Source organism: Nelumbo lutea, chromosome 1 (assembly GCF_056320005.1).
Source record: "Nelumbo lutea isolate HS-2025 chromosome 1, American lotus-T2T, whole genome shotgun sequence".
NCBI lineage: Eukaryota > Viridiplantae > Streptophyta > Magnoliopsida > Proteales > Nelumbonaceae > Nelumbo > Nelumbo lutea.
In genome coordinates, this window is record NC_142684.1 from 149,497,456 (window position 1) to 149,520,532 (window position 23,077).

Below are 23,077 nucleotides of genomic sequence, written 5' to 3' on the forward strand. Positions count from 1 at the left end.
AACAATTTCAATACCATAAATTTCTTTGATGTATTCATTTCTAGTTACATAAAGTGAGCTAGACAATTTCAATATAGTTTCATAGAAAATTTTAAGAATAGGTAGCAAACCACGAGCATATTCCCAATTTCCATCAGTAGACAAATCCTTGCTTTTAACATGAGTAATCTAAATACCTAATATCAACACTTTCTAATAAATCAAACACCTTTTGAAATTTCAAAGAAAATTCCAGCATTAAGTAAGTAGAGCTCCACCTAGTTTCAACATCTAGGAAAACAAGACCCCTACTCATTATCTTTTCTTTCTCCATACAATCCTTAGATCTTTGCAACCTTACTGGTGAAGATCTTATATATTTCACTGTAAAACGAATCTTGCAAATAAAATCATCTACCTATGACAACCCTTCTTTGACAATTAAGCTCAAAATATGTGCACCACATCTCATGTGTAAAAACTCACTTTTTAAGACACTTCACTTCCAATTATTAAGTCTTTTCTTCGGATATTGAATCCTTACATCATTAATTTGCATTGTCCATCATTACACTGAACACTCTTTCAATGCCCCAATCAAGTAAACACCTCTCAGTGGCCTTACCAATTATCTCTCTTGAATGACTAGAAATTGGACAAAATTTTAATTTTTTTTGTGCAATTTCCATTCATCGTCAATGAAATGAGCACTGACATACATATAATTAAGGTTTTGAGATAATGTCCGTGTGTCTATAGTGAGGAAAACCCTTGATGATAGTTTTTTAAAAAATTATTTCAACATTTTCTTCTCTTCTACATAAAGACTATAACAATCTATAGCTATTATGTGGCGTGAAGGAACTACAAATCTTGCTTAAAAGGTAATTCATCTACAATAAGCATTATAGCAAGTTCCTTTCTACATTCACCTTCGTCAAACTTGTAAGGCATAAGTGATGGTGTGATGCTACCCTCTTTAGAACTTTGAAATAAAGCTTCCAAAATCTTGTCGCTTGTCTATATTATTAAGGGGATACTGTTTACATCTAGACAAGTGATTACTTAAGAAACTAGTATCATTTGTAGATGGACAAGTTAGGTCTTTACCACAATAGTTACACTCTGCCCTTTGTTCACTTTTGTTCTTACAATTAAGTTTAGTAAAATGATCCCACACCCAAGATTTTTTTTTTCTAGAAGTGGTACAAACTTTTGAATCAATCTCTGAAGTAGTTAGAAAAGATGAATTGCCTGCATTAGTTGAAAGTGCAGGAGATGGGTTTATGCTTGTGGTTCTAATTAGATGATTGGCGCTTTGACTTTATGTCATTGTATTGTTATCCCCCGTACTTGACATATCTGATAAATAAAAAAAGCATATGTTTAATTAGAAAAAATAGACATTATTTAAGCCAAAAATCCAAATTTTCCATAAAATCAGAAAAAATACACATACGATTTATGTCAATTTAAGACAAAAATAAACATAAAATCAGGAATCATCTCATCTCTAACTTTCCATGTTAAATCAAGAATCATCTTTGTTATTTATGCAAATAGAAAATCCAAAACTAGACTACTATTTATTCCAAAAAAAGCATTTAATCATTCATTTATTCTATGTCTTAACAATCCAAAAAAATGAAAAATATACTACTGTTTAGGAAAGAAATATAAACATTCATTCATTCATTAATTCTAACAGTCCCAAAGTGTTATGGGCCCGGGCGTAGGATCTCATCACGGGGCGGTCCACGGGGAAAACTCCTAGCCTTCCCTTGCCCTTCCCTTTGTGTGCTGACCCGATTGTGGCGAACTAGAGGGTGATTTGTCTAAGAGATCACCTTAACTCTCCTAAGCTCTTTCCTTGATCGAAAATTCAATGCCTTTACTTCAATTCGTAGCTCCTTAAATAGGAGATTACAAAAGGAAATTCCTTGTTGGATTCGGCTAGGCTAGGGTAATCCAACTCAAACTCAAACTCCTAATTACCCACTCCTAATGGCAACACAACTCTTACTTAAGAAGATAAGATAAGATAAGGATAAGGGATGAGGAATGATGTAGCTGGCGGCAAGTTGGCGAGTAGGACTGTTGTGATAAAATAAGTGTGGACCCACCCTGATGAGCTGTAGTGTGGGCCCCACTCTACTGTTGCTGCAGGGCGGTGCAGGCGGTATGCGCATCTCACAATGCTGCTGCCGTGTGGTGCGTGTTGTTGTCATGCAACGCGTGTTGCTATCTAGTGCTACTGCCGTGCGGTATGTGCTGCGCGCTGCTGGGCGGTGCGTGCTGCTGTACGGCCTACTGTGTGTGATGCTGCCTATGGCTGTGCAGCAGTGTGCTGCCGGACGGTGTGTCCATAACATGCTGCTACCGGCCGCGGTGGTTAGGCTCGCCTACGAGTGTGTCTACTACTTCTGTGTTTGCAACACAAAGAATGAAAAATATACTATCATTCATTCATTTAAATTTCTAAATTCTAATAGTCCAAAAAAAAATTCATTCAAGTTGAAATGAAAAATGCAACAAACATTCATTCATTCTAAAAATACAAAAAAAAAAAAAAACCTAAAAGAGGTGGTGATTTGCCGGTGTCGGACTGGTTGGAGGTTGTTGTTGGCTGTCACCTGAAGTGAGATGAGATGAGAGACTGAGAGACCGTTGGTTGGTCGGAGGCCATCTGTTAGTGTGGGCTTTTTCCCGTTGGGGAAGACGAAGAGAGAAGAGAGACTGAGTGAGAACTGAGAGAGAGTAATTGAAAGACCGTCGATTGGCTGGAGGTCGTCCGTCACCGTCGGTCTAGGCTTTTTCCCGTTGGGGAAGAAAAAGAGAGATGAGAGATTGCGAGAGAGAATTGAGAAAGAAAGGGATTAGGTTTAGGTTAATTCGTAGAAAGAAGAAAGAAGGGGTATAAAGGTATTCAATTTTTTAAAATATAAAAATAAAACTATAATATATATATATATTATAGTAATTGAAAGACCGTCGATTGGCTGGAGGTCGTCCGTCACCGTCGGTCTAGGCTTTTTCCCGTTGGGGAAGAAAAAGAGAGATGAGAGATTGCGAGAGAGAATTGAGAAAGAAAGGGATTAGGTTTAGGTTAATTCGTAGAAAGAAGAAAGAAGGGGTATAAAGGTATTCAATTTTTTAAAATATAAAAATAAAACTATAATATATATATATATATATATATATATATATATATATATATATATATATATATTTTAAAGAGAGATGAGAGATTGCGAGAGAGAAATGAGAAAGAAAGGGATTAGGTTTAGGTTAATTCGTAAAAAGAAGAAAGAAGGGGTATAAAGGTATTTGATTTTTTAAAATATAAAAATAAAACTATAATATATATATATATATATATATACTGACTGGTTCGGTTAATAGAAACCAAACTGGAACTATCGATTTTTTAAAAATATCAAATCGAAGTCGAACTGACCAATTCAATTAACCAAATTTTTGGTTTGGTTTCAGTTGGTTTTTTCAAAATTGCAATGTTGAGGTTCGGGCTACCCAAGGTCTCAACCCCATGCCTAACCTAAGTTTAGGTTAGGCCTGAGTTTTATGGGCCAGCTGGTTGGGCTTGAATTGGGCCTATCAAAATTGCAATGTTGGCTCCTTTTGTGTCAAAATCTTTTAACATTACCCATACGGATCTCCACTTACAAGCTTCTTTCCGCTTTTAGTTCTCTTAACAATGCCCATGCATCACACACGAGTGTAGACTAGTAAAGCATTCCACGTGTTACCCACCTTCCCCTTCATCCATCCTCATTTTCTTTCAAGATCCCCATTCCAACTTTCTCGATTTCTTTTATAATTTTTTGGGTAAAATACAAAAACCTCCCCTGAGTTTTTTGATAATCATTAAAACCTCCCTTGTATTTTCATTTTAATAGAAATCTCCCCTGTACATTTTAGAAAATATGCAACTACCTCCCTTGGTTGAAAAGCTGATTTAATTTGCATGTTTTTTTAAATGCCTATTTTGCCCTTATGTCTATCTATTTAGATATAAATTTATTAAAATACCCTCCAAAATACTGTTTATTTTCTTAGAACCAAATCCGCCAGCCTTCTCTCTCTCTCAAGTTTGTTTTACTGTCTTTTGTTCGCCATATCCATCTCATACCCCTGGCCTTAATCAATTCTAGAGTCTCCTTAGCGTGTCTTGAAAATGTTTTACTGGATTGGCAACGGTACGAAACCCACCATTATAGTAAACGGAAGCATTTTAGTAGAATTTTTGGAGATCAAGTGCTCTGTAATTAAGTATCTTCTGTGCTTCTGGTAGGCAGTAATGAAGATCTAAATCCCCTCTGTGCTCTGTAATCAACGTTTCGTCAAAATTTAGAACACCATAATCAAATTAACACATATAGGTGAAATTAAAAAATTTTGAATTACCTGTGTAATTGAGAGTATAAGACAAACCATTGCAACCACAAGCTTTGACACCAAGCTTGAGAAACTAGCTTTGTCATTTCTCTAATAGATGGCCTATTCTAACCACTACAACGTCTATTAGACCATTAGCATAAGTATTTGTTACAGCTCTGGACCAACTTGTAAATATTATTTTTGGCTGTTTTTACCCTTGCTTTGATCTGCTCCAATTATGCTCATTTTTTGTCTTATCACCAGTTCCTACATTCCAAGAGAAAATACATTTTGCTGTTGAAAACACTCAAAACCAACCAAAGCCTAACTGTTTAGAAGATGATTCTCACCTTTGCTCGGTTGATGGATCGAAGAAGAAGAAGAAGAAGAAGAAGAAGAAGAAGAAGAAGAACCTTTGTCGCTGAAGTCGAAGCCCATGAGACTGGAGATGGTGTCAAATTCCGATTAGAGGTCTTGCAATGCCAAATTATGACTATGCTTCACATCAATGAAATCGGAGATGATAGCTCCTCTGCACATATTTGGTTCAGATAGAGAAACAAATATCAAAATCAAATAAACCTAGAGTGATTCCACCACACACGCCTTTCATTTATAATGCATCCGTTATACTTACATCCCTGAACCATCCATCCAATAATACTAAAAATGAACAAAATCGTAACTTTGCTTTTTCTTTTTGGTGCAAACATCTCTAATGGAGGGCAAATTAAAGGACAAAGAAGAAGAATACATAATGTATGACGGAGATCATGGGTGATGAGGAGGGGCATGTTTTGAAAATTTAATCAAGTAAGGAAATTTTTGTCTTTTACATGAGAGAAGACTGACGACTCTGGTCCTGAGTTCTCGAGAAAAAATAAATAGTGTTTTGAAGGATATTTTAATAAATCTACATCTAGGCATAAGGGCAAAATAGGCATTTATAAAAAACAAGCACATTAAATCGGATTTTCAATTAAGAAAGGAAGATAGTTACATATTTTCTAAAAAGTACAGGAGAGGTTTTTGTTAAAATGAAAATATAGGAGAAATTTTTATAATTGTCAGAAAACTCAGGAAAGGTTTTTGTATTTTACCCTAATTTTTTCAAAACCTACATAATTGAGTACTCACCAATGAGTAATGAACGTAATGTAATACATCTAAACGTCTTCTTCGTTGTCGTTGCTTTGTTTTCTCTAATAAACCAACCCTTAAAAGGAGTTGTTCTAATAATAAAACATATTTGACTTTTTCTTTTTTACGCTAAACAGATATTATTTTGGATTCTTAGCCACTTAGCCGAAATTATAGGAAATGATTTTGGATTCTCCCAATAAAAAGAAGTTTAGATTGGATAGATGGAAACTAAAAATAGGAACTATAGTGCTTTTCTGTTTTCTTCTTCTCCCGCTCCTTCCAATTCCCGCTTCATCATCTTCCTTTCAAATTAAATTTGTCTTGGGTTTTGGATATTCCTTCACAGACGTCTATTCAAGGATGTTAACTCCTCTCTTCCACCCTATTTGCTTTTTCAGAACAATTAACAATCTTATTAGCCCAAAAAAAGGAAAAATTCCCAATTAATACTAGTGCCATTTTCATCTCCGAACTTTAAAATCTGACAATTCAATACATAAACTTTTAAAACATGCCAATAGGGGTGTCAATGGTATTCGAAAATTCGATTTCGAATTGATTAGCCACGAGTATGGGGTTTCATACCCACACTCAGACTCTAGTGTGTGGTTTCATACCCACACCTAGTTTCTAATTTCTATTATTAGTAGTTTCTAATTTCTTTTATTAGAAGTTTCTAATTTCTTTTAAGTTGGGCCAGCTGACCTTATTGTTTCTAATTTTTGTTTTCTATGAACCTAAAGCTATAAATAAATAAGTGCATTGGGGGGGGGGAGATCATTAACCACTGAACCCCTTTTTTATTTTCTCCTCTCTTCACTATTCTTCTTCTTCTTCTTCTTCTCCTCTCTCTCTCTCTCTCTCTCTCTCTCTCTTTTTCTTCTTCTTCTTCTTCTCTTCGGACTTGTATTATTTCTCTAATATAGTAAACAATTCTTCTTCTTCTTTCAAATTGGTATCAAAGCCTTCGATCTAGGGTTTCTCATGTGAATTTAATTCAGCTGATCACATGAGAATTGTTTAGGGTTGAAAGTTCAGAAAGATCCTTACTTCGGCTGATTCTTGGAGGTTGCAAGAAGGCTTTAGCAGCTGTCCTAAGATTGGAGAGTGCTTCTTGTAATCAAGAAGAATCAGACAAGAATTGAGTGATCAAAATCGATTCTTGATCAAGACTAGAGGTGCCGATAAGCTTTTTCTTGGTTCTTTGATCAAGACTCAAGGTGTTGACAATAATCGATTGATCAAGTTTGAAGACTGAATGTAGCAATCAGTTTTTTGGGCATTTTTCTTCATAAAGTAAGTACATTTTCTTGAGATTGATATTCAAAAGGACTTTGTTATTCAGAGGTATGGATAGAAAATCTCATGACTGATATCAATTAGTACAGGACTGATATCAATCCCAGGATAGTAGTTGATTGCTATCTAACTGCAAAATCATTGTCCTAGGTCAGCTGTTATCAGCCTTGAAATACAGTTTTTTAAAGCCTCTTCTTAACTTAGAGTGGAATACAAGAACCAAGGGGAAGGTGCTTTTGGGACTAGTGGTTCAGGTAACATCACTGAAAACACATTTTAGATTACAACTGTTAAGTTTGATTGATCAAACTACATAGAATGGGCCCAATCAGCCATGATGGCTATTGAGATAGAGGAAAATTGAACTTCCTTCTAGAGATGTGAAGGAACCCTATAAGTAGGACCTCACTTATGCTAGGTGGGTCCAAGAAAACTTTTTGGTGATGACATGGCTATGCAACTCTATGCAACCACACATCAACCGAAACTACTTGTGGGCCAAAACAACTAAGGGAATATGGGATGTTATAAAGGAAACCTACTCTAAGCCCCTTAATGTTGCTAGGGCTTATGAGCTAAAATGTGAGGTTAAAAATCTAAGGTAAGGAAAGAAACAAGTCTCTGTTTATTTTTCAACCTTAAAATCCCTATGGCATAAAATTGATCATCTTGAAACAACTAAGTGGGAGAGTCTGAAAGATGCACAAACATATAGAAAGCAGGTTGAAACTAACAGAGTTTTTGAGTTCCTAGCTAGTCTGAATTCTGAATATGACATTGTGAGACAGTAGTTGTTGACAAGAGATAGTGTGACTTTATCACTAGCCTATTCCCTAGTGCATAGTGAAGAAACTTGGAGAAATGTTATGTTGCAGCAATAGGCATCCAAATCAGCCTTGGCAATAGTTGTACCTAAACCTAGGGGGATAAGGAGAAGAAAGAAGCTAAGGACTTAGTATATGAACACTACAAGAAACCTAAACATCCTAAGGACACCTGTTGGAAGTTTCACCCTCATCTAGTTCCACTGAACCCCTTTTTTATATTCTCCTCTCTTCACTATTCTTCATCTTCTTCTTCTTCTCCTCTCTCTCTCTCTCTCTCTCTCTCTCTTCTTCTTCTTCTTCTCTTCGGACTTGTATTACTTCTCTAATATAGTAAACAAATCTTCTTCTTCTTTCAAATTGGTATCAAAGCCTTCGATCTAGGGTTTCTCATGTGAATTTAATTCAGCCGATCACATGAGAATTGTTTAGGGTTGAAAGTTCAGAAAGATCCTTACTTCGGCCGATTCTTGGAGGTTGCAAGAAGGCTTTAGTAGTTGCCCTAAGATTGGAGAGTGCTTCTTGTAATCAGGAAGAATCAGGCAAGAATTAAGTGATCAAAGTCGATTCTTGATCAAGATTAGAGGTGCCAATAAGCTTTTTCTTGGTTCTTTGATCAAGACTCAAGGTGTTGGTAGTAATCGATTGACCAAGTTTGAAGACTGAACGTAGCAATCAGTTTTTTTGGCATTTTTCTTCATAAAGTAAGTACATTTTCTTGAGATTGATATTCAAAAGGACTTTGTTATTCAGAGGTATGGATAGAAAATCTCAGGACTGATATCAATTAGTACAGGACACCTGTACTAAACCTAGGGGGATAAGGAGAAGAAAGAAGCTAAGAAGGACTTAGTATATGAACACTACAAGAAACCTAAACATGCTAAGGACACCTGTTTGAAGTTTCACCCTCATCTAGTTCCAGCAAAGCTCAGAAATAAGAAAGGGAAATGCTAATATGGTTGTCAATACTGATAGTACAACTTCATCAGGAACAAGAGGCACTCCTCTAGATACCCTAGCTGCAGTCTGAGCTGCTCTAACTCAACTAGAAAATGAATTTAGTAATTCAGCTTAACCTACATCTGCTCAATAGCCTACTTTAGCCCTTGCTCATATTGGTACAAGAGCTTCTGCTTGCCATGATTTTATCCCAAGTAATATTAGACCTTCTTAGGTAATAGATTTAGGTGCTTCAGATCATATAACCAACATATCTACTTTATTTAGCACCTATTGTTTATCCTCTAGGAGAGAAAAAAGTTTCTATTGTTGATGGCTTTTTTGTACCAATTTCTGGCAAGGGAGACATTAGATTATCAGATACCATCACCCTATCCTTAGTTTTGCATGTTCTCAATCTTAGTGCTTACTTACTTTCAATTAGTAGTATTACTAAAAATCAAAACTGTTTGGTAATTTTTTTTTCTTGATCAGTGTATTTTCAAGATTTAGAAACGAAGAAGTTGATTAGGATTAGCCATGAGATGAATGGAGTCTGCCTACTGGAACATTCATAGGGGGAGCAAAGTGAAGCAGGGAAATTGTTTGTTTCTCAGTTTTGTAGTAAGATTATGCTTTGGCACAACCGCTTAGGCCATTTATCTTTTGGCTCTTTAAAGAGTCTTTTTCCAAACTTGTTTGAGTCAGTAGAAGTGTATGGGTTAAAATGTGAAAATTGTGAATTTGCAAAACATAGTAGATCTTATCCTTTAAGTAATAAAAGAAGCAACATTCCTTTTGAGATTGTGTATACCGATGTTTGGGGGCCCTACCATACTCCCACCATGGGGGGTACAGATATTTTTTATTATTTGTTGATGACTATACCTGTTTTTCATATGTCTATCTTATGCATTCTCGAGATGAAGTCCCCTCTCTGACCCAAGCTTTCCATCAGATAATCCTAAGTCAATTTGAAACCAATATCAAGATTCTTAGATCTAATAATGCCAAGGAATACTTTGCGAAATCCTTGGCACCCTAACTCCTTGATCATGGGATCATTCATCAGAGCACATGTTCTCACACACCTCAACAAAACGGGGTTGCTGAGAGAAAAAGCAAGCATATTTTAGAGGTAGCCAGAAGCATCATGCTCAACTCCAATTTTCTCATACGCTTTTGGGGAGATACAATCCATACAACTATATACCTCATTAATAGGGTTCCTTCACAGGTCCTAAACATGCAAACCCCGTTCAGTCTTCTATATCCAGATAAGGACCTATTCACAATTCCCCTCAAAACTTTTGGGTGTACTTCTTTTGTTCAAAATTTTGGACCTCATCGCTCCAAGTTTGATCCCAAAGCCACTAAGTGTATTTTCCTTGGGTATGCACAAAATCAAAAGGGATATTGTTGTTATGAGTCAATTTCAGGGAAGCGTTTTATGTTCATGGATGTCACATTCTTTGAGGATATGTCTTTCTATCATAAGACTTCTCCTCAGTGGGAGAATAGTGAAGAAGAGATTTCAATTTCAGCTCCAAGAGTTCTTTACTTGTCCCGATTACTAGAGGGGAGTTGAGAAGAAAGTTGTCAAAAACGCAGGGAGTTGAAAGTGTATCACATAAGGTTGTGAGGCAGGTTGATTCTTGTACTCAACAGCAATCCAGGCCAATTCCAACATCTTCTACAACTCCAAATCCAAACACTACTACTACTTCCACTGTTGATTCCATTGTTATAGATGTTCAACCTTCACCGACAGATGACCTTGATCTTTCAATTGATATTCATAAAAGGAAGTGCCATTGCACCTCATCTATTGCCCATTACATCTCCATGTTCGTTTCCTATAATTGTCTCTTAGAATCCTACAAATCTTATTGGGCATCTATTTCTACTATTCCTATACCTAGAAAAGTGCAAGAAGCTCTTTTGACACCTGAATGGAAGGAAGCAATGCAAGTGGAGATGGATGCTCTTGTCAAGAAAAACACATGGGAACTAGTTAACCAGCTTGAAGGGAAGAAACCTGCTGGATGTAGATGGGTGTTTACTATGAAATATAATGTTGATGGTACTATAAAGAGGTATAAGGCCAGATTGGTTGCAAAGGGATTCACACAAACATATGTCATAGACTATACAGAAACCTTTGCACCTGTTGCAAAAATGAACACTATCAGAGTTCTTTTATCCATTGCTGCGAACTTCTTATGACCACTATTTCAGTTGGATGTTAAGAATGCCTTCCTTAATGGAGACTTGCAAGAGGAAGTATACATGGAATTACCCCTAGTTTTTATAGTACAGAAGCATGAAATAAAGTTTGCCTTTTGAAGAAGGCATTGTATGGGCTAAAACAATCCCTGAGAGCTTGGTTTAATAGGTTTAGATTGGCTTTGAACAAATTCGGACATACGGGCTCAGTCAAATCACAGTCTCTTTTTTAAGAAGATAGGTCATTCCCTAACTCTACTTGTAGTCTATGTAAATGACATTGTGATAATAGGAAGTGACACTAGTGAAATTGAAACCTTTAAACAACACATTCACAAGGAATTTTAAGTGAAAAGCTTAGGAAAGTTACACTATTTCCTAGGAATTGAGGTAGCTTGATCTAAGCATGGCATTTTCATCTCCCAAAGGAAGTATGTTCTAGACTTATTGGAAGAAACTAACAAGATAGAAGTGAAACCCACTGATACTCTCATTGAGCCTAACCATAAGATAAGTGCAAAAAGTGGAGAACTCCTTGAGGACAGGGCTATATACCAAAGGTTGGTTGGGAAACTTCTTTATCTTTGTCTAACCCGATTAAATATTTCTTATATTGTTAGTGTTGTCAATCAATACATGCATTCTCCTAGAACCACCCATTTCCTTGCAGTAGAAAGGATCCTTGCATACTTAAAGAGATGTCTAGGGAGAGGTATACTCTTCAAGAATAAATGTCATATGAAAATGGAAGTGTATACAAATGCGGGTTGGGATGGATGTGTTGATGATAGGAGGTCTACCTTTGGATATTGTGCATTTGTGGGGAGAAATCTTGTTTCTTGGAGAAGCAAGAAACAAAATGTTGTTCATCGCTCCAGTGGAGAAGTAGAACAAAGATCCATGGCCAATGGTGTTGCAGAAGTGTTATGGATGAGATCCTTGCTTAATGAGTTGGAGGTTGATTATGAGAAGCCTCTGATGTTGTATTGTGATAATCAAGCTGCACTTAATATTGCCCATAACCCAATACAGCATGATAGGACTAAGCATATCAAGGTTGATAGACATTTTATTTGAGAGCTAGTCGCATCTCAAGAAGTATGCCTTCCATACATTGCCTCAGACATGCAGTTAGCTAATTTCTCCACCAAAGTAGCCAAAAAAGCATATTGGAGACAGATTTACGCAAGTTGGGCATGACAAATATCTACTCCCAACTTGAGGGGTAGTGAAGAAATAATTGGTTAGCCATGAGTGTGGATTTCCATACCCACACTCAAGCTCTAGTGTATGTGGTTTTATACCTATACCTAGTTATTTCTAATTTCTTTTAAGTTGGGCTGGTTGGCCTTATTGTTTCTAATTTTTGTTTATTTTCTATTCTTGTAGGGAACCTAAAGCTATAAATAAAGAGGTGTATGAGGCGGCATATCATTAACCACTGAATCCCTTCTTTCTTTTCTCCTCTCTTCACTCTTCTTCTTCTTCTTCTTCTTCTTCTTCTTCTTCTTCTTCTTCTCTCTCTCTCTCTCTCTCTCTCTTTTCTTCTCTTCAAACCTGTATTACTTCTCTAATACAGTAAGCAATTCTTCTTCTACTTCTTCTTCTTCTTCTTTCAAGTGAAAATAAAAATAAAAATACCATTTTTGCCCTTAATAAGACACAGGCAATACTCTATTGGATATATTTAGTCAATTTGTTTTCTATACAAAAAAGTGTTAAAGGTATTTTTGGAATAAAAAATCATGGGCCTAATGGCAAAACAAACTCTCCTTAATGAAAGGTTGATTAAATAAATAAGTTGTAAAATATATGGGATGTTTTAGTAAAATGAAAACTATAAGGTAGGTTTAAGTAAATATGTAAAACTATAAGGTGTATTCTAGTAAATGACCCTAATAGAAACACATAAAAGTACATAATTGTTTTATATTTTCAACTTCTAAAATAATTAATAATTATTCATATTTTGTATAATATTTTTAATAAATTTTTTATAATACAAAAATAATAATAATTAATTTCAGTTAGGTTTATTCGTCAAACTGATGAAACCGATCAACTTGACCCGAGTTGGTCGGTTTTCGAGTATTTTAGGTTGGCTTTGGCAAAAAAGTTTCTCAATTCGACCAAGTTGGATCAATTTCAATTTGGCCATTTGTAAACCGACCAAAATTGAACGACCTAACCATGGATATATATTAATATTTTATATTTTAAATATAATTTTTAATATGGAAAAGTGGGAAATGTCCCATATTTCTTAGTCTAAAATGTTTTTTATCATAAATCTAATTTTTAAATTTAATTTTTTAATAATTGCATTGTAATTTTTAAAATTAAATTAAATTTTTAAGTTTAAATCTTTTGAACCGATTGACCAAACAAAAAAATTAATCCAAACCGATACAACTTGAGTGGGTTGGTTTTCATAAAAAGTCAGTTGGTTTCAACTGACCAACTCCCCAACCTGACCAGGTCAGATTGGTTGGTTACATAACCTACGACTGAACCGAACCAACTCATGAACACTCACAATTTCTACTAAATTAATAGTCTCACCTTTGATAAACAATAATAGTTTAATCTCCAATAATTATTGAAAATTTATAGCAAAAATGCAAAATTATTGAAAATATATTGATAATAAAAAATACAATAAGTACTAAAAATATATTATCTTAGTTAATAAATAGTATAATCCCAAATAATAGTTTAATCTTTAATAAATATTAATCAATAAGTTATAACAAAAACACAATAAATACAATAAATTAAATTTAAAATTTTCAATAATAGTAGTTCAATCTCTAATAATTATTGAAAGTTTTCTGTTAAATAACAAAACAAAATAAATTTATACATAATCATTAAAAATACATTTATCACAAAAATAATAAATAATTACTGAAATACAATAAGTATTAAATTTGGTATATATAATTATATAATAAATACAAATTAAGAGTTTAAAATATTATTAATAAATTTTAATATTTTTGAAAGTTATTTTCTTGAATTATTACTTGATATAAGTGAAATTAGTTATTTACAATATTATATAAAAATATTAAATTATTATTAATTTCAATATTATGTTATAATTATTTTTCTACTTTTTAGATTTTTTTAATTTATTGCATACTTTCTTTATTTTAACTACTTAAAATATAGTTATGTTAAATATTTTGTTCTTTAAAATATTTATCTATTGATGCCAAATCCATGGGTAGGATGCGGTTTATAGGGGGGCTACTAGTAGACTATGGGGGGTTATAATTTAGAATTCTGCATTGAGTTGCAGTATACTTGACCCAAAAAATTAAAATAGAAAAAAAAAAAACTCCTCGCATACCGAACTCAAGAGATTTTCCATGTTTATATTTAACAATATTTTCCATATTTATATGTTAAATTAGGAAAATATTTCTGATATGTGACTGAATGCCCTCAACATATTCACATACTTATAGAATGTAAGAACAAAGTTACAAATCACTCCCCACAAAAAGATGTATGAATGAAAGGGGGTTAACAGCTCGACTCGGACAATCCTTGTATTGTTCGAGAAAGGTAACTTTGCTCTCAAATTCAAAGAGGGCAAATTTAGAACTTAGACTTCAAAAGCAAGGCTAACCGTGAACAAAGAACATCTAGTGTTAGTAATGTCATTGACAATCCATTAAATAATGAATAAAATAATAGGAAATGTTGGTGTGACTAGGTTTAGGGTAAAACAGTTTAGTGGATTGTGAATTACGTTACTAACACTGGACATTATTTGCTTAAGATTGGCCTTATTTTTGAAGTCTAGGGTCTAAATTGGCCCTTTTTATAGTTCGAGGGCAAAATTGCCTTTCTCAAATAATAAAAGGGTTGTCAAAGTCATTAATTTGAATGAAAGGGGGGAGCAATGTTTTTGAACCTTTGTTGATCCAGATGGTCGGACCGTTCAGCCTGGGAACCGTCTAGGCAACCGGTTCTGTTTTACCCTAAACCTAATCCCTAGCCAAAAACCGTTGAATTGGTCAATGACTCGTTGACTCGGCGATTGAACCGTCAACCCACTTGACCTATTCAATGATCTTTGGCCTTTTTTATTTTGATTGTTGTTTTTATTTATTTATTTATTTTTGTTAAAGTGGGTTATCCCAGAAACCAGTGGCAAGGACGATTTAAGTTCTAGGTCATTTTTTAAAATATTGGGGGGGGGGGGCAAAAAGTTACTAAAAGCTTAATTTGGAAGGAGTACAAAAACAAATATGTAGAGCACAAATACATGCAAAATAATACAAAATACAAGGTTTTACACTCTATATATCTGTATATATTTACACTTTTACTCCTTCCAAACTAAGTCTAAATAGTATAAGATGTGGCATATCTTGCAAGCTTGTGAACTACCTAATTACACCTTCTTAAATGTAACCAAGGCTGTGTTTAGTTGCAATGCAAATAAATTTGCATGATGCAAAACTTTGGTAGTGCAATTCTGACTTATTTTTATTTTAAAATTTAGCTTATTTTGTTTGATTGCATTATAAATGAAGTAAATTAAGACATGAAATAGAATAAAGTAAAAGCCAAAACAAAATTAAATGAGAATTTGCATTTTTTTTCATTTGCAATCCCATGCATTTGTATTAGTGCAAATAAAATTACACTACAACCAAACATAGCCCAACTTCCACAATCAATGAACAAATGCAACATGGTGGTTCTATAGATTCCACTAGAGGTGGATTCAAGCTGAGCTGAATACATGGCTATTCGAGCTCGATTTGTTGAAACCGTATTAGGCTCAAGCTTGACTCGAGCTAGAGACTTGAGCTCGAGCTCGGCTCGTTCAAACCGTGTTAGGCTCAAGCTTGATTCGAGCTAGAGACTTGAGTTCAAGCTCGGCTTGGTCCAAAGCTCACAAGTTCGAGCTCGGTTCGAGCTAGATTACAAGTCAAGTTTTTTTCTAAAAAATAAGAAAATATACATATATAAATATATTTTTTATTTTACATACAAAAATTAAGAATTATAAAAAATGATTTATTATTATACATATAAAAAGTAAAAATATTCATATAAATAATGTTTTTATTTTACATACAAAAAAATAAGAATTATAAAAATTATTTACTATTATACATAAAAAATAATAGTATGCCCGAATAAAAATAGACATGTAGTTATATATCCGGCCTTAGTATGCCCAACTTAGGCGAGTTGCATGCATAAATAGAAGTAGGGAGCCACTAGGGGTGGATTGGAGTTAAGTCGAGCTGAATAGTATCAGGCTCAAGCTCGGCTCAAGTCAAGATTTCATAAGCTCGAGTTTGGTTCAGCTCGGCTCATTTTATATTTTATAAAAATATTTTATTATAAATATATTTTATAAAAATAAAAATTTATATATATATATATATATTTTATATTTAAAAAATTAAAAATTATAATAATAATTAATAATTATAATATTTTTATGATATATATTATTTTCTATAATTTTATTATATATATTCAAGTCAACTCGCAAACCTCATGAGTTGAGCTCTACTAGACTCAAATTCAGCTCGTTTAACAATTGAACCACTGAATTAGACTCGAAATTGATTAAAATCGAACTAAGTCAAGCTCGAATAACTTATGAAAAACTCGTTTTATTGCCACCCATCCATTAATCCATTCCACATGCATCCCCCTAGGGAAGTCTGGCATTTCTGTCCGTTTCCATCTGACACACAACATCTGGGCCTCACCACCTATGACTTGCTTGTCCATGACCATATGTTATGCTAGCTCTATTAAAACAATGAAAACATAGGTCCTACGTACCATCCATGCATGTGTACGAATTGGATTTATTGCAAGTTAGCCATGAAAATGAAAAAGTAGCTCCCATCAGACCTATTGTCAATTATAAGAAATTTATGGAAGCTATTTTACAGATAAGAAATTAAGTACAATTTTTTTTATACTCTTTTGGTAAAAATAAAGTATAAAAGTTGCTGGCCTATTACAACCCGCCAATAAACCAAATGGCAAATGCCCCATTAATATTTAATACTGTCCATGTGGGTGACTCGTCACCACTCACCACTCACTCGTGCCTCAATAATTAATAATTCAGCTATTTTTACACACATCTATTCTTTCATCAATTTTTAATAGGTGGTAATTATTTTTATATATAAATATTTTTCTAAAAATACAAAACATTATTCTTCTCCTTTTCTCCTCTTAGAGGTGTAAATGAATCATTTTTTGAATTGAACTAGACAATATTCGAATTTGAATCTAATTAGAAAATTTAATATCTGAATTCGATTCGATATCTCATGATTATTGAAAATTAATATTTGAATTTAAATTCTATTAAATATTTGAATATTTGATTTAATTCGAATTTGATAAATTAATTATTTTAGGTAATTAATAAATGTTTTATTTACATGAAGTATATAAATATATAAATTATTTATATATAAAATAAATAAAATGTATAAATATTCGATTTGAATGTTTGGCTCCCACCACCCTACCATTAAGAAGAGTTTCCAGATTGTTGCTGAAAGTGATGTATTATGTCAAATAAAAATGAAATGTGGTCCCTATGGGGGGAAGAAGCCACCAGAATTACTAATTTGATTTGTCGTTCAGCCTAAGTCATTGGATCTGTTCAAGCTTGGGCCACTGTATGAGACCGGATCTACTTCTCACACCTGGCATCTCATATGCACATCCTACCATGCATTGGGAACATCTCCCGTATTTATTAATTATTATTTAGGGGAGATATTCCTAATGCACAGTGGATGTGTATGTAAGGCGCCCATTTGTGAGGAGCAGATCCCATTTCCCACTGTACAGCTTTGAGACCCTGGATCTTAGGCTTAAACAGCAACTAGTTTTGTCGTTTTTCTCTGCTAAAGAAACGCAGTGAACACTAAACAGCAACCGGTTAACTGGTTTACACCACAAAGAGGAGATAAAAGGGGAAGAAATGTCTTTTGTGGGTAAGGGTAACCATACAAGATTTATTGTTCAAAAATAAAAAGTTTAACTTATGCATAAAAATAGGTGTTTTATAAAAAATAGTATGTAATTAGGGATTAATGCTTGCGTAGCAATTGCGAAGTTTTAAAACACTTACTCACATGGGGTGGGGACAAGTGGCATGTTTTAATTGGGGTAGTATAGAGGAGAGTAGATATTACTTAGTAGTAATTCTTCAACGTGTAATTATTACATGGACCCTACTTTGGTTCAAGCAAATATACAACAGTGCAAATATATGGATAATGTTAGATACATTTGGGAAACTCTCATAAAACCCATAAATACATTAGTAATACTAAATTTAAGGTTCAAATAATTATGAATAGTTTTTTCGAAAAAGCATTATCAATAAATTATAAACACATAATAAATGCATACTTTAATCTATCTATTCACCATGCCTCTCCCTGCTTCAAACCCCTTTTCCTAATTTTCTGTTTTTTTGAATTTTTTAGTTTTTTAGTTCTACATAATTACCCATTAAACCAATAAGGAAATAACATAGGTTTAACTATTCATGACAATCATAAAGAAAGTGGGATTTGCTTTTATAATGTTTAGCTAAGTGGCACTACTTTCCCCCACTTTCTCCTAAATTGTCTCTTATTCCTTTTTATCTCTAAATTATCTCTAACTCCTATTTATCTCTTAATTTATCTCTAATTTAGTACAAAAATTCCCTCCTAAACTATCTCTAATTCCTATTTATCCTCTCCCCCACTTTTTATCTACATCTATATAAAGAAAGTTTCAATTAAAAATTTCAGAATTATTTAAATATTATAACAAAATTACATACTAACTTTAAAATATTTATTCAAAACATAAAAATTAATTATAATAAATTTAATAATATTAAAAATATTAATAACTATATTTTTACAAAATTTATCATGAAATTATGTAGTAATAATATAAACTATAACTTTTTGAATTATTCAATTTAAATGTTATTCAAATAAGAAAAACTTAATATAAAAAAAAATAAAACATTACTTAAACATTTCAATAACTAAATATCATAAATAAGAAAACATCAAAATTAGCTAAATAATTATATAACAAAATATTTCATATTATGTATTAACTTTAAAATAAATAAAATTCAAATAATGAAAATTTTAAATATTTTACATATTATTTAAATATTTAAATTATGAAGTATTTAACATGACTAAATTTTAAATAGTTAAAACAAAGAAATCAAGTAATAAATTAAAAAAAAAAATCTTAAAAGAAGAAAAATAATTATAGTAGATTTTATAATATCCAAATTAATAATAATTTAATATTTTAATATTGTAAATAACTAATTTCACTTATATCAATTAATAAATATAGAAAATAACTTTCAGAAATTTAATATTTATTAGTAAAAATTTTGCAATAATAGTGTATATTTATTATATAGTTATATGTACTAAAATTTATATTTATTATATATTTAGTAATTATTTATTGTATTTTTTTGATAAATATATTTTCAATAATTATTTATAAATATATTTTTGTTTTTTATTTAACAAAAATTGGTCAATAATTATTGGAGATTAAACAATTATTATTTAACTTTTGAAATTTAATTTATTGTATTTTTGTTATAAGTTTATTTTTAGTTATTATATATATTTTATAATTTATTGATTAAAATTTAGTAATTGTATCTTCATTATAAATTTATTTTCAATAGCTGTGTATTTTTGCTATAAATTTTTAATAATTATTGGAGATTAAAATATTAATTTAGCTAAAATTGGGAGTGTTCATGGATTGGTTCAATTCAGTTGCATGTTGTGTTGCTTACCAAATTGACTTGATCAGGTCGAGAGTTTGTCACCTAAAACTAACTCACCATTAGTGAAAACCCGCCAACTCGGGTTGTATCGGTTTTGGTCTATTTTCGATTTGGTTTATTTGTTCTAAAGATTTAAGCTTAAAAATTAAATTTAAATTTAATAAATTACAGTGGTATTATTAAAAATAAAGTAAAAAGAATTAAACTTATTATATAAAATATTTTAATACTAAGAAATATGGGAATTTTCTCACTTTACAGTATTAAAAAAATCATATTTAAAATAAAAAATATTAATATATATCTATGGTCGGGCCAGTTCAATTTTGGTCGGTTTACAAATGGCTAGACCAAAATTGAACTGACTTGGTCAGGTTGAAAAGTTGCTGAACCAATGTCAAACGAAAAATACTAGAAAACCAATCAACTCGGATCGAGTTCTATCGAATTGGTTATTAAAAAGTTAAAATATAAAACAATTATATACTCTTATGTATTTCTATTGTTTAGCTTTCGCTTAATAAAGCCCATGCATCGCATGCTCCATTACCCCACCCAACATTCTCCTTGACTCTCTCTCCTCTCCCCTTTCCACTACTCCCATTAAGCCATGCCACCATTCCCAACTCAACTACCTAAAAATATTCCTGGAATCTCTCTCATAAGGTATTTCCTCTAAGCCATTAGGAACATATCATGTTACCCCGCTCCCCAATCAATTCCTAAAATCTCTCCTCCTAATCTATATCTAGTATCTCTCATAAAAAAAATCATATTAATTAATAAATAGTTAAATATGGTTAATATTTAATCCAACCCATATTCAATGAGTATTAAATAGTGCTATTACCAAAAGTTAATAAATACGGTTAGTAAATTATCAAAATTAATAAATATTACTATTAATTAACTCATCATGACTTTTTAAAGTATTTTGTGTACATATTGTTATATTCATGTTAATTAACAACATTTTATAAAAATTAAAAACTCTTTAACCAATTTCTATAAAATTGAGAATTATATTTAACAATTATCAAAAAGTATAAAATTTTAGTTATTGCTATTATTACAGTTAATAACCGAATGCAAATGGGGAATCAAATATTATAATGTTGGAAAATAAAATTATTAATTAATTTATATTGAAAAAAAAGAATAGTTAGTGTAATTTTATTAGTAAACTACCTAATAAAAATTTAAAATAATTTTCAGTAAATCTCCATAATTACACAAACATAATAAAATTTTCAAATACTTTCACAAACTACATTTTCATAAAATAACATTTTGGACTTGCCTGACACTAGAGACGGGGTAGGGATGGGGTAGAGTATATTGACTACGAGGTGGGGACAGGGATGGGTGCCCCGCCCCGTTGCCATTCCTATATGATTGTTAATTATTAATGAAATTAATAAAAATGTTACCTTTTGTAATTATTTTTATTCATTTAATGTCAATCAAAATTTTATTTAAAAATAATGAAAATAATAATAGTTATTAAAATTATTACAAATGATTAATAAAATTAAATTTATTCAAAATATTTGTTCATATTAAATTAACAATAATTATTTTTGTAAATCAACATTAAATGAAAATACAATTATTAAAATTTTAAACATTAACAATAACCTTGAATACTTTTTGTTAATTAACAACAAATTTTGATTATTAATTTATCAATTAATTAATAGTAAATAAAATTATTCAATCTTTTAGATTTTCCCATACATCGTATGGATCCCCACTAGTAGTTCATATGAAGAGATGTATTACAATCATCAATAGCGTAAGTAAGAATACATCAAATTAACAATATTTTAAGCTTTCAATTGAGGTGGTCATTAAAAACTGAAAAATCAAAAAACCAAACTAATGATGACCGACTGGTATATGCATAAATGAGTGCATATACATACAATACATGCATCTCTCTCTCTCGCTCGCTATATATATATATATTATTTATTATTTATAATATAATGTTTTATATGTATTTCTAGTATTTTTATTATATATTTATTTATAATATATATTATAAATATAAAAAAAACTGACAAAATAAATTGGTAGTTAACTGAACCAATCAACCAATTAATCGATTTTCTTTGGTTTGGCTTCGATTACCGGTTTTCCAAAAACCGATAATACTAATTCAGTTAACCAAATTGTGAACACCCTACTTTCAATCTATTAAAAGAAATTATTTTAGTAATATAAATATCATTTAAGACATAAACTAAATTATATTTATAATTTTGAATTTTCTATTTTTTAATCCCAAAATATGTATATCAATTGAACATGAATGATTTTTTAGGCAAAAAAAAATATTAATATGATGGTTAAATAAAAAAATAAAACTAGCCCCAACTCTGCAGGTTGGGAGTGAAGAAACAATTCCAACTGTAATTAGGACAAATTAACATTAATGACAAATTTTGAAATCTTGGAAAATTTGATAAAATAAATTCAGAAAGCAGAAATTATACCAATGAATGCATCATATCCATGCGTATCCATCCTCACCCACCAATAATTTGCATCAACGTGGTCCATGTGGTACTGGGCCTATTGGCATGGGTAGATTTTATGCAAATCTGTCCACTCCATTAATACCATGCATGTATCCACCTGATCCCTCTTGATATAAATATAAGTAGTAGCAGGGGCTGGAATAGAACCGTCAACTTGTTGACCCTTTGACTTGGTCTTTGGCCAAAAATCATTGAATCGGTTAATGATTCATTGATCTATGCAGTCAAATTATTGACCTGTTGACTTGTTCAATGGTTTTTTGCTGTTTTTTATTTTTTTAATTGGCCATCTAGGCAATCGGTTCCATTTTATCCTAATCTCGGTCTGTAGCAAAAAGTCGTTGAATCGGTCAATGATCCGTTGACCCAGGCGGTTGAACCATTGACCCATTCAATGGTTTTTGGTCATTTTTTCATTTTTTTTTTAATTTTTATTATCTGAATGGGCCATCTGTTCAAACTGAACAGTTGAACTATTGACCCAAAAACTAGTGGCTAGAACGGTTCCATTTTCAGGTTGTATAAGTCACACGCTCGTGACATAACATGTATGGTAAGGCTTAATGGACCTCACACACTCAATTTTTTGCATGTAATTTTTGTTGTTAGAATGGGTCATCCATTTTTTTTTATTGAAAACTGTCCAGGAAACCAGTTCCATTTTACCCCAATCCTGGTCCCTGGCCAAAAATCATTGAATCGGTAAACGATCCATTGACCTGAGTGGTCGAACTGTCAACTCATTGACCCATTCAATGGTTTTTAGTTGTTTTTTTTTTTTTTTAATTTTTGTTGTTATAATGGTGTTGTCCATTCAAACCAGACGATCGAAACGTCGACCCAAAAATCGGTGGCCAGAATGGTTCCATTTTTGGGTC

The 23,077-nt window shown here is 32.1% G+C and overlaps 1 long non-coding RNA gene across 1 annotated transcript; it reads right to left on the minus strand.

Annotated features, from left to right (window-relative positions):
• Positions 1-1,641: 1,641 nt before the first annotated feature.
• On the minus strand, positions 1,642-22,288 carry LOC148878311 (uncharacterized). The gene is made up of 5 exons (XR_016105807.1): positions 22,155-22,288; positions 4,791-4,909; positions 4,405-4,644; positions 4,210-4,323; positions 1,642-2,402 (listed from the first exon to the last, which is right to left on the minus strand). It is a non-coding gene; the product is annotated as an uncharacterized LOC148878311 (long non-coding RNA).
• Positions 22,289-23,077: the final 789 nt, after the last annotated feature.